This window comes from Ptychodera flava, chromosome 3 (genome assembly GCF_041260155.1).
Source record: "Ptychodera flava strain L36383 chromosome 3, AS_Pfla_20210202, whole genome shotgun sequence".
Taxonomy (NCBI): domain Eukaryota; kingdom Metazoa; phylum Hemichordata; class Enteropneusta; family Ptychoderidae; genus Ptychodera; species Ptychodera flava.
In genome coordinates this window covers 36635390-36648764 of record NC_091930.1, presented here as the reverse complement: position 1 = coordinate 36648764, position 13375 = coordinate 36635390, and the positions used below count along the sequence as shown (strand labels likewise).

Sequence of the window (13375 nt, the reverse complement as noted above, 5' to 3'; positions counted from 1 at the left end):
AAGACTTTGCTTACAGAAGTAGCCTGGTTGTACATATTATGCCCTCACAGTAAAGTCTTCTCTGAAGAAATACTTCAGTGCCCTTGGGATCAATTTGCATGACTGCTGGGCATTAAATTTTAATTGTTTTCACAAGTTAAAGCTACAAATTTGTCTCTCTATCAGGCAGTTAAATGTTTTTTTGACCCACCCTGTGGGGCTGTGGGTTTTAAGTTGCATGCAGTGTTCTTTACTGCTTGGAAAGACAGAGGGGTGGACAATTTAGATAACAATGCATTATTTGCAGATTCATTTTTGGTGAAAATTTGTTCTTTTGTACAGTTATTAACATATATAAATAGATTGCTCCAAAGACAGAGGGTTGGCCCACCCCTAAAAATTCCCCTCCGGAGAGCGCTTGTCATAGGGTATTAATCGTGCAGCTCATTTCTTTGTCAAGTTGAATGATTCTTGAAGAGTAAAGGTACAAATTGTTACATTTCATTGCTCTTATGGCATCTGGTATACATGTACATGTACCCGCGTTACATGAATTCTGAAAAAGATGAAGCAATATCGTCCAGTCTAGCCAAAGTGACTAAAGTGTGATTTGTGTGATTCACTCAATCAATAGAAAGGAAATGCTGGGATACAGCAGGGCCTGAAGTCAAATCAGAAATGAGGTAAGCCTGTTTACCTTGGGATAGGTGAGCTTAAATGCATGAGCCAGAGGATACTCTGTATGATGAATTTCTCTTTTGACATGTTTAATTTGATTTGTGCACTCAAGTCAAGTTTAAGCTCTCATAAGAACAAGGATTTATTGAATTCTTTGAACAGCTGCAAGTATGATTATGAGTATACATGTGATTGTGAATTTATTTATTGTACATTGGGTACAGCATCTACTGGTTATATTGGCATACACGTATCCATGAATCCAATAAATCATAATGTTGTTTTGCATCCTGGTTTACACATTTTTTGTTGTTGAAAATACGAAGTCAAGGACAGTTATCACATACTAGTAAGTCCAAAAATATTACAGTGATACTCATATCATATAACTGTTTTGAATATTGGACAAAAAGTAAACATCCTGAATATACAGTGTTGGAATTATGGTCATGGTCAAGAGGTTGATTTTACTGTGGCATTTACTACTGATGTACATGTAACTGAAAGACAGCAAATTATTGTCACCCAGATCCTCTCATAGAAGTTTGCCAATGTATCTGAAATCTCAGACATGTATCATGTCACAGTTTACTCGTCTATTTCACATTAATTTTTTGTTTTTCATTTATTTTAGTTCCAAAATGATTGCTGGCTGATTAAACTCTGTTGTCTACACTTTGACTTATGACAGTAACTGACATGACAATACCAGCAGACAAGATGACAGACAGACAGTGGCTGAGATCTAAAAGAACTTATCTGCCGACTAGATTTGTGTTGGTGCGCAAGGAATTCAAATCTTGGAGACTTCAAGTGGAATGAATTGTGATTTATTGACACTGAAACTGTTTGCATTGGATTCGATGTTTTTAGTTACCACAAACAACAGGGCATCAAGGTTTTCAATAGTGTGTGTCTACCTGTATTGTCCTGTATGAGCTCTGAATAGTTTATGTTGATGTAGTGCTGGTAGATTGAAATTCTATAATGTTTCTATGCACTGCTATTATAATATATATACCGGTACTATTATTACAAAAAAACTGAAAAAAGCGGTACTGATACCACTAGTATGATAATGCAGTGTTTTCGCAGAAGGCACTACATACATGTACCTCCATTTATAAAATACTACAAAATACTGATGACAACAGCATATTTATACTGTGTTTTTGCAGAAGGCAGTACGTACATCATGTCACTGAGGTTCCCAATTGTATATCAATGCAATCATACCGGTATGAGAGACATCAGATATGGCACTGAAATATTTTTTATTATTCAAAATTTGATTTTTGGTTTTTTTTAGGAGAAACAAGTCAAGATGGTGAAAAGTAAGTTGCAGAAAGCATATTGCAAGGAATTAAAAAAGTTTGAAGAGTCCAAATACCTGTACCTCATATTACCTTGAGGACTAATTTGGTGTCCAGTTTAATAAACATGCATATGATACATCTATAAGACATTGTTCAAACTTTAATAAGTGTATCATTACACATGACTGTGAATGTAATACGGTGCTGTGAACTTGTATTCTGAAGGATACATGTAGGCCTATCATGAATTCATACACTAGCCTTCATCAGTTTTAAACAAACAGGTCAGAATACCTGTAACAAGGTTGTCTGTTCATGTATAAGTTTTGCTTCAATTCTTATGTAGTGGGCATACATGTATATGTACTGCAAAATCACTGGTCTTTATTTAAGGGGATTTCATATTACTGTTTTGATGTCTGAGACATTTTCACAGGAATTTAAATTCCTTATTTTGCTAGCATGTCAATATGCATCTATTGTTGTTTATTAAGGTATTAACATATTCACTGCAGCGGTTACGCGGTTCTACATTAGATTTTATCTATCGCTCAGAAATAAACAGGTATAAGGCTCTAATATTCTCTAAAACTGACTTGATCGCTGAGAAAGAACAAAATCACTGTTGGTACACAGGGGGCTATTTGCAGATCATGGTAAACAAATTTACTGTAGTGTTGAGTACCGGTAGATCATTATTTGGTTCATGTACAAAGTACAGTTGTATACATTATTGCTACCAGTAGGGTGTAACAGATCTACTGGTATAAATGAGCAAATAAAATCATCATAAAAACTTGAAGGTAGAATGTGGAGTAGAGCATATATGTACTGTGTAACCATGTACATGATCTGTGCAGGTTTAATACACTCTGCTTAACAACAGAGGATTTTGCTGGGGACTTGACTGTTGTTTACTGATCTACACACAGCCTACACAGGTATTTACATTTACATACAAAGTCAACTAAACCAAATGAAATACATGTGCCGAGAAAATATCACCAAATCAGATCGAGACACAGACATCGTTTCTACAAATATGTAAATGTTATGCAAATGTTAAGCAAATGGCCATGTGTGTTTGGCACATAGTTATACCTGTTGGAGTTCCAGAATATGTTAGTATGATGATATTTCAATCTTTCTATAATTACCCCTGTTTTCATCTTATTTTAAGTCAAACTTTTCTACAGAAAGTGATATTAGGCTATCAAAAGTAATCTGCTGGTGACAGGGTTACAATGACGCATCGGCGTTTATGAAAGCGTCTTCTTGTGGTGTTGCTGTTGCAGAAGAAGAACATAACTCGATCATCCTATATCAACATTTATTTCTGAGTAACACATGAATGCCAATACTTATAAGATGGCTGTAGGCAATTTAAGTCAGGTGTAATAGGATTCCCATGATAGTCCAGTACATTTGCAAGTTGTCATTTTTTCGATAAGATGGTATCAAATGCAACTTTCATCTGTAAAAAAGCCTACGATAGGGTGACCACAGAACACTTTTCAAATACTGACGCACTACTCAGATTTCAAAAGCTGGTACTGGTAATTTTCCAGTTGCAACTGAAATTGAAATATTGCTGCTGAAAACTTATGCCAAAGGGCCTGAATTGAATAACCAAATCCATCATCAAGGATTGAAATAAGCAACATTTTTTAAGACAACATGGCTTCATAGCAGGAATCAAAATCATATCTTCGAAGATTCCATGGTATTGTTTTGGTAGGTAAAAATGGACATTAGCTATTAAAAAGGTTGGAATATTTTGAGGGAGCGGAGCCTGGAGAGGGGTCTGAAGTGGTCTTACAACATGAGTTATAAGGTTTGTCAAGATTGGTCAACTTCTTACAGTCCCATCACACTGCAAATCTGTGATTTTGTACACAGGTGTTGGAATCAAAAATTTGCGGGTCTGGCGAATAGCAACTTACTTATAGTGCACATGTGATCGCATCTTAGGAACACTGGTGTTTGCACTGAACTGGCAAAACAAAATTTCAAGTGAAGGACGCTCACAGAACACTCAAGCCATACAATATTACTACCGGTAAACAGTAATTCTTTCCATTCCAAGAAACACCTTCACTGTAATTTACTCTATTGAAATGTGTAAAACATATCAAAATGTACCTTTGTGTTCATAAGAACATAAATCATTGGTAAACTGACATTGTTTCAGCTTATTATGTACTTGGGCCTCAGCCAAGTACATTTGTTTTCATTCCGTGGGAAAAAAACTCTGTAAGGTATAACCATTTCTGGCTGAGACCAGGGAGGGCAAAATGCCTTGGCTTCATCTTTCTTGGCATAATAAATGGCGTAATGATGTTAACTGAATGGAAGTGCTGCTCTCAGCCAGTCTTGAATAAGTGAGATGTGAATATTAATGCTTCTCTATCTGAGTTTTTGCCACAAAATCTTCTGAATATAATCAAAATGTGCATCGAAATGCAACAATTAATGCACCCTCCGTTTCCTATGCGATGGCACGACCCTTGCTACACCCACTGGACGAGCCAAAGTGGGAGGGGTAATTTCAGTTTGGTCGAACAAGAGGGCTCGAGACCAGAATTTAACATTTAAACTTGAAACATGTTTAATCACTGACAAGATGTGGACTAGTTTTAATCAAACTAAATTGTGAAAACGAAAGGTTTTATATCCCGGATACAATGAAAAACATTACGACTGGAAACTGCACCCCCAGTTGAGAATAGTAATGCCCACAGCGATGGAGAACACTTATCCTTGAGCTGAGAAAACCAGACCGTCATTTCGAAATAGAGCTGCAGATTCGAGAAGCTCGTTCAAAATAGCTAGGTACACCCCATAAAGGGGTGGTTTCGAGTTTTGAGGGCAAATTTCGCCTCCTTCATATAGAAATCGTACGTTTGTTTTTCCAGGAGAGCACACCATTTGACACAAAATTTGCATGTAAAGGGGTCGCCAGTAAGCACGTGGTCAAATCTGGCATAAGAAACAATATGAAATGTTGGGTAAAGCCAGTCCAAAATAAACTGATTTGAACTTTTGTGTTTTGTAATTTATACTACTGCAGTAACATTACCTTTTTTGACAACATCACACAATGTAATACGTTTTGAAACTGAATACTCCGACGTATTCTGTGTCTCCTTTGCTAAAAAATACGGCATGCCGATTACCATGTAAGGAAATGATGACGTCAAGACCGTGACAGATTTGTAGTGCGTTTGGTCCTGGATCGATGGTGCACGAAGTTTTGTCAAGGTAGCTTGTGTATTTATTTCCTAAATGGGAGAGATTAGGGTCGATCTAAAAGAAGGCCGAAGAACGTTATGATACTCTAAGCGAGCTGAACTCTACGTTCCAGTCTTTTATTCTTTTTTCGTAAATAACCGTCGATGTCGGCAACTCTCTCGCTAGCCCTGCGTACGTACGCAGTGTACGCTGTGTGTTAGGAACGCACACAGGGAATGCACAGCGTACACTGCGTACGTATGCAGGGCTAGCGAGAGAGTTGCCGACATCGACGGTTATTTACGAGAAGTGAATAAAAGACTGTCATTTTTGGAAGCGATCGAGTAGCTGAGGTAGGCAGGGATACGACTTGGGCCCAAGAACGCTGAATTTCGGCAGTAATTTGGCTTTTTACGTCAAGTCCAAAAATGGATTTGAAGTCACCAACTCTACGTACAGGTCTTTGCAGGGCTGTGGTGAGCGGGGCTATTAGCTGTAGCGGACACACAGCATCGTACGCAGGGCTATCGCTAGCCCTGCGTGCGATGCTGTGTGTTAGCTGTAGCACATAGCATCGTACGCAGGGCTTGGGGTCAACATGGGGTCGCAGCCATGTTGCCTCAAAACTTATTTCTGTCTGCACTCAAAACTCAAAAATGTCGGATATGAACCTGAAAAATCGATGCAATTTTGTCAAACTTCGGCGAAATTTCAGCCTATAGACAAAATTTCATCTAGGTAAGGTAAATTTACTGAAATTTGATCGACAAAATAGAGCTAGAGGTCTGATTTTTGGTATATAGGAATAACTTAGCAGTACAATTATGACAAAATGTGACGTGACCTCAATGACCTTTGACCTCAAATATATATATTTGTCCCCAACTCAGTAACCACAAGTGCTACATTCTTCATATTTGGTATGATAAGACACCTTATGACACCACATATTGTACCTCATTAATTATGCGCATATCTAATTTTGAGCGAGCCAATAGAGCTAGAGGTCTGATTTTTGGTATATAGGAATAACTTAGCAATACAATTATTTTGACAAAATGTCACGTGACCTCAATGACCTTTGACCTCAAATATATATATATTGTCCACAACTCAGTAACCACAAGTGCTACACCCTTCATATATGGTATGATGGGACACCTTATGACACCACATATTGTACCTCATCAATTATGCGCATATCTAATTCTGAGCTGGATGTCCGACTTTTGGTATTATAGGGATAACTATAGGGTAAAAATCTAAATATGCCCATCTAAATATTAGACATCTACCATCGAGAACAAAAGAAATTTGCTGTAATTTGAATATTTAAGGAGTTTAAGCAATTTCCACTATAAATAAAGAACCCCTGCCTCAAACTCCACAAAAGTTGCTAGACATATTTTGCCGTTGTCATGTCATTGCTTCGTTTAATAACCAGTTAATCAAATGCCTAATTGACAGGAGGAAATTCAAGACCATATTTGAATAGTTGTATATATTGTCCTCAAATTACTCTATCACGGCCCAAGTACTCATTGCCTTAGCAATACTGCCTTATTATGTCTATTTTCACTTTTTATTAGCATGGTACAGTCAAAATTTGCCGAATAATATGACTGGGGATACAAGCCACAAAAGAGGGGGAAGTGCTTCTTTTAGTCTTCAAGACAATAATATGCATAGCGATCTCTATGATATGGTTGCTTACTGTTTAAACAATAAAACATGTATTTGCTATAATATTATAAAATTGGATTACCTATTGATTTCATTGATGCACCAGTATACTTTCATATTGTTACATACGCTATACAGTTCGTGTGAATTGCTAATACAATGAATATTGCACACAATATCAATAAACCCCTTCTAGCGACATGTATTTCTTCTGAAAATACGTTGAACGTACACTGGTGAAGTAACAAGTAAATCTATTGATTTCGTTTTCAGAATGGCGTCCTGGTATCCTGAGATGAAAAGCTGAAGTGCACAACTATTTTGAAAGAAGTTACTTACAACACACAAAGCTGTACACAAACTTGACACTGTTACTTACATGAGTCTTCGATTTTAAAACCTGTATTAATTGGCATGCCATACTAACCAAGTTGATTTCAAAAGCGTTATTATTGAGATGAATCAATTTGTTCACGCTAAAGTAAAAACTGAATTTTCATAGCTTATTCATATGTACTTATTATGACGTTTTATCATTTACAAACTTACGGTTGAATGTACCCTTGGAGACAGATTTGGGCTCTAAAAATTTTACGATTATTTCCTAATCTACCACTTGCGGGGAGCTCATTTTAAAGCTCTTGGAACAGGAAAAATTTTCAGTCATAGTTTGTCCAAAATCAAATTTTTGTTTACCCCATAGCATTAAATCAGGGATGCAGCCATTTTGAATTTCAAATATCGGTAAATGTTAGGTAATTTGTTTCAGTACCAAAATTTGTCTGGTGACCCCGATTTTTATTCTTGATTTGGTAAGAGAATGGTTGAAAGTTTCATTGACAAAAGTTTGAGCAAAATTTTAAGTCTTTCATTTTCGAGGCACATAAGACCTTAATGAGCACCCAGAAACATTCAAATTGTACAAACACAAAATTTGCACTGTACTGGGGCTAATATGCCTGCCACAGACTATTTTAACCATCTTAGACAACTTCAGCATAGATGAATCGGATACGTCGGTTGTGGAGAAATAATCATTACATGGCAATATTAGGATGTTGTTAGTATGTGTTTCTCTCAGTTGTAGTTCTTGTAGTTGTAGTTGTACCATGGATGTGCACCATGTGAATCCAGTGATATGGTCTTGCTTGCGGAGCTAAACTTGGTGGGAAAATGTCGTTTTGACTGTACTTGGGATTATAATGGATTGAAAAGTTCCGGTTATGTAAACTTGATGATCAAATGATAAGCTACATGTAATAGACCCTTAATGAGGTCTATGATCAAACTTGGCGATCATCTGGGACCAGGGCCAGCGTAACACTTTCACGCACTGAAATCTGGGCCAACTCAAATTTTAAGTCTTCTATATCTATAAGACCTCCTCCCCCTAATGATTGGATCAAAATAGGTCCAACGCTGGGCTGACTCAGAGCATTCACACAGCCTTTATAACACCAATGTAAAGGTAACGTTGGTGTAGCGATGGCGTAAGTTTGTCTCTGTGAGCGGGGTTTACGTTATTTTGCCACTAAGCACTACAGCTGTGACAATGCGAAACAATGAGAAGTAAAATGTATACATTTTAGGTAAAGGTCAAAGAGCTGGGATGTGACGATAAATTTTATTACAAGTATTAGATTGAACAGAACTCAATACTTTTACTGGTATTTCAAGCAAAAAGAACCCATGGACATCAGTAAAAATTGTGAGCAATGAGTTGACTGCAATATCACATTGTATGCCTGAAATTCTATTCACACATGCATCATGTGATATATCCTACAATGGCAGCTTACAATATGTGCACATAGAATAAAGTAATTATCTCCGATGATTGACTTGATCATACTAACACCTTGACACATTGTATCAATGCCTGGTTTCAAAAGAATTCCACCTTTGAAACATAATCTGGCATTTCTAATTATCATTTTGCTTTGCTCAGCAAAACAATTTATTGACAGTTTTCATATCAGTATAATATCTCATAATCTCACCTAGCTCTGAGATCTTATGCTGCGTGCTTGTATCAATTCTTGTTGATGTTGTTAATTGATCAGCCATTAATTTTCAATTAATTTGAATTATGTCGCTACAATACCATGCATAATATGTTTAATAGTTCAAGATTCTGTTGATAACTCCCATTTTAAATGGTTTGCTGTAAAATACTCTACCATGCTACACAGCACTTTCTATCTTAGGGTTCAAATTCTGGATTCACGATGGATTGAATATTAACATTACCCCTATTGCTGTCAAAATAAATTTAGACCGTATCATTAGCACGGTGTTTGCTGTATGTTGTCTTTACACCATAAACCATGTGTTTGCTTTCGGCATTACATATTTACACAGTTTTCAAAGTCATGCCATGGGGGTTTTCCATGTTGATCATTAGTAATACTATTATGATCTTTCTCAAATATTGGTATTTTAATCCAAACGTCATATTCTACATGTATTCACCGTATTTGATATTTCATTTTGCCTTCCCTTCACACAGGTTGTACGACACTGCATTTTGAAATGACAGTGTAAATCCAACTGGATTATATATACCGGATACATTCATCAATAGAATTTCTCTTTTCAACAATTCATATTTTAATTTTTCACTGAATTACGTTAATAAATCTAGAATAAATTTTGTAAAATTGTACGTTGGCGGCTATATTAAACACATTGAAATGATGTTCATATTATGATTGGCACTTCAACCGCACAATTTGAATTTACATATATGTGAACTGTAGTGTATGCATTCTAGTCTGCAAGCATACCAAACTATGCAGACTACCGTTACGGTAATAATTGAAACATATATTATAGACACCAAAAAAAGAAGTATCAAATCTAACTTAATATTGTAATGACGAATGTCTTGCAGGCCTGGTTATATTTAACTTTTGAATTGAAATGGTAATTATCCTGTCAGTTTTGACGTAATATATATAACCAATGGTAGTCCTGATGGTATATGAATGTAGAGTTGTTTGATAAAGTCTATTGGAATGATCAGCCTGGTGATGGCAAAACAATCAAGGTATGTTAAACTGCGAATACAATGTACATCTGAACATGTCATGTACCCTTAAGTGGTTCTCCATGTTGAGGAATTAGGAAGGCAGCTACTGTATCAATGGGCCATGCTCAACATTTTTTTAGATAATTAACATTATTTGGTGGTCCAATATCAGTTAGATCATTATAATAACAATAACATGAACATCAGGAGTTTAAACTGAACCGCCAGTCAGAGCACTTATAATTCTGAAATTTTTTTTGTAATGGTATTGAATTTGATTGAAAATTATTATTCCATTGAATTGTCTACTAATTTGAACCTTTTATTGTGAACAATGATATGTAATGGTGCAGGTCACTGCATAACATGAATTATAAAATTCAACAGGTTACACTTTCGTGGGTGAAAATTTGTTCAATACCGGAATGAATTTATTTTTCCCTAACTCTTGATAAATAATATAATACAGCAAGTCATATAATTTTTATTTATTTGTCATTTATCAATCTATTTACACTTTATTATTATCGTTGCCTTTATTAATAGTTTGCATGCAGATGAACCATAGTACAAATGAGCACAATTTTATGTAGAAATGAAATATTTGTCAAAAAGATGTTAGCTATACCATTTAATGGGTACTTTTTCTAATTATGCTAAGGAAATTAATATTTTAGACTCCACTTGCGGCCTGGTAGAGTATATAGTGTGCTATGGACACTGACATGGAGGTTTTCAGCATGGCGAGAGATCCAGTACAGGCCCACAGGAGTCTGAACAAAACACCATGTCGACAAAATCATGAAACCTGAATATTATAATGTTATCTCCACTGTTATCGAAACCTAATAAGTTGGGTTTTACAAAATTTACCTCAAAAACGAAAAATGAAAATTGTTAACTGGAACTCGATTAGAAGTCTTGTCGCATGTTGCTAACCACGCCAGCCCGTGGCACAAACACAACATACCATCCGCACTTCCCGTTGGGCTTCCAAGTTCCATATCGATTTTCGGCCACTGGGTGCATCAATACACCAAACAAAGACAAGACACGCTAATTTGCGGAGAGGGCTCTGCCTTTCACAGGGATTTGAATCCGTAATGACTTTATAAGAAAAGACTTGACGACGTGAAATTAAAATATCGATGAGGGTTGAGTGAAGCAAGAGTTCTGAGTAGACCCGTATGAACTGTAGTACATTCAATGGTGCTGTGAGAGCAACCAACGTGTGCAATAACACATTTTCGATCAGAAGACAGTATGTCTAAGTTGTACAATTACATTATGAAAAGATAGGTTTTGTCTTCCTCGGTCACTGCGTAAAGTATGTTTTCACGAAACCCAAGTACTTCATAACTGAAGTGTTTGACACAATAAACACCACTGGAATTTTTGCGATGGAAATTTAATGTATTTTACAACAACGTGCGGCATATATTCAATTATTTTGGTATTAATGAAAAGTTTGTATTGGATTTAATAGTTTATCATCTTCTCTTAGAAACATGGATATTTTCATTAGAAACTTGGGGACTAGGTCGTGCACAGGCTATTCGCATATTTAGGTAGACAAAGTTAAACCTGGCTTTCTCCGACATGGCGATAGAACTTCAGAAGGGAGAGCCATGGCGAAAAGGCCAGCTTGTTGAATTAAATAAAGCATGCGTTGGAAGGGCTTGAAGTTTAGAGAGAAAACCCTCATCCTTAAAATAGAAAAGCAGAAAGGTTTGACAAACCTTCTTTAAAATACCTGTTCACGACCAATATAAGCCGAGATTCATTATTTATGTGAGGACTTACCTTCTGACGAATACAACATGCACGGATATTCACGTCCGGATATTTACATTATTTTTGCTTGAAACCGTTCCATGAACAATTAGTATAAACTGGAAACATAATCCGGTGTTATGAAAAATACCTTCAGGACGCTAGACTTCGATACTTTCCCACATTTTCGTTGAATACCTTACACAGGTAGCGATAACTCATTCGCGTAAACGTCGGGAGATGCCAAAATGGCGACGAGCAGAAGCTATTACTCCCAGCATGCAAAGGTGGTTTGTTTCTTATTTGCATATTGCTATGGTGACTCGTTGGGCGCACAGAGCACGTAAACAAAGGTCACAGACCCAGACTGACTCAGGGCTATGGCTACACATCATTCTGATAGACGGTCGGCCGCGGCTGCCAACAATAATATTGAAAGTTATTTTGAAATAATTCAAAAAGTGGAAAGGCAACAACCTTTTGTCAGATATAGTGTTTGCTGAAATTGACATGTCATGAGCTCCCAAACACGGGAGACGAGGAGATAACCAAATTGGCTGAGTGGGATATGAGTGTTGTCGCTGCAGCGCTCTCATCAACTCATGATAAACGGCACACTTGTTACCGGAAAATTCGTCAACATAGCGACGTTCTAAGCCCCTTCAGAAGTTAAATACATAACAATAGGCGGACTCTTTACAAGTTTAGCAAATTACATAACATTTTGTTTTAGAAACCGTTTTTTTTTCCATCTTCGTCATTAAGGGTTGGTGAAGAGCATATAAGGGTTTGACCAGCAGCAGCTTTATCCAGTGTTTGCTGAAGTCTGCATCTTTGAATTTTGTAATTTTTTGCCTTACTACACTCCTGAGTTTGTTGAGCAATAAAGTAAAGTATTACAATGATGATTGCTAAATTGTACACTCGTTAATAAATTCTCAATATTAGAATGCATGAAAGTGTCAACATCTTGACCAAAGCGTGCTACTTTTGATGCTATAGAAGAAGGCCTTAGCAAAGTGCTAGCTTTTTGGCATATATGAAAAAGTTTTTTGGTATTAGGACTACTGGTGCTAATACCAAAAAAACTTTTTCTTGAACTTGTCGTTGATGTTGCCCTTGAAATAAACTTCGATAGAAAAATTACAGTCAGTAGCACAGTCATACATACATACAGTCTTTAATACTACTCACAAGGAATATAGACAGAATCACTGTTTTATCTTTTACCGACAGATAAACTCAGCTTTTCTGAGCCACTCAGTTGATGGGTTGTACCATTTTTGCAATAGGGGCCATTCAGTTCGACTGGCTGTATTTATTTTCATGGATCTGAGTATTGAAAGAGCTACTCGCTCTAAATATTTATTTAACAGTGTACATTTGTCAGCATCGATTATGTGGTACCTTTTCTATTTATACACACAGATTACATCTCTTAGCAGTGTCTGAGGGGCTGAAGAGTTAGTATTTTTTTAAGCAACCTAAAAGTCAAATATTAATTACAAGTTTTGTTCCTATTTATTGTTACAAGGCACTAGAAGCAGAGTGAAAAATATTCAATTTCAAAACTTTATCTGAATGCTGACCAAAAATCGCCAAATACCATAAAAAAGGGACAGACAGTAAACACGGTTTCCATGCAGGGAGTATTCACCTGTAGTGAAATGACAATTGGGGCACA

The 13375-nt window shown here is 36.5% G+C and overlaps 1 protein-coding gene across 3 annotated transcripts in view; it reads right to left on the bottom strand.

Moving 5' to 3' along the window:
- Positions 1-11944, bottom strand: part of LOC139129926 (ataxin-2 homolog) — a 30541-nt gene extending 18597 nt beyond the window's left edge. For all 3 annotated transcript variants that reach the window (XM_070695615.1, XM_070695616.1, XM_070695617.1), the window contains exon 1: positions 11722-11944. The gene's annotated coding sequence lies outside the window, so the exon portion shown is untranslated. The remainder of the gene's footprint in view (positions 1-11721) is intronic.
- Between the last annotated feature and the right edge of the window lie 1431 nt (positions 11945-13375).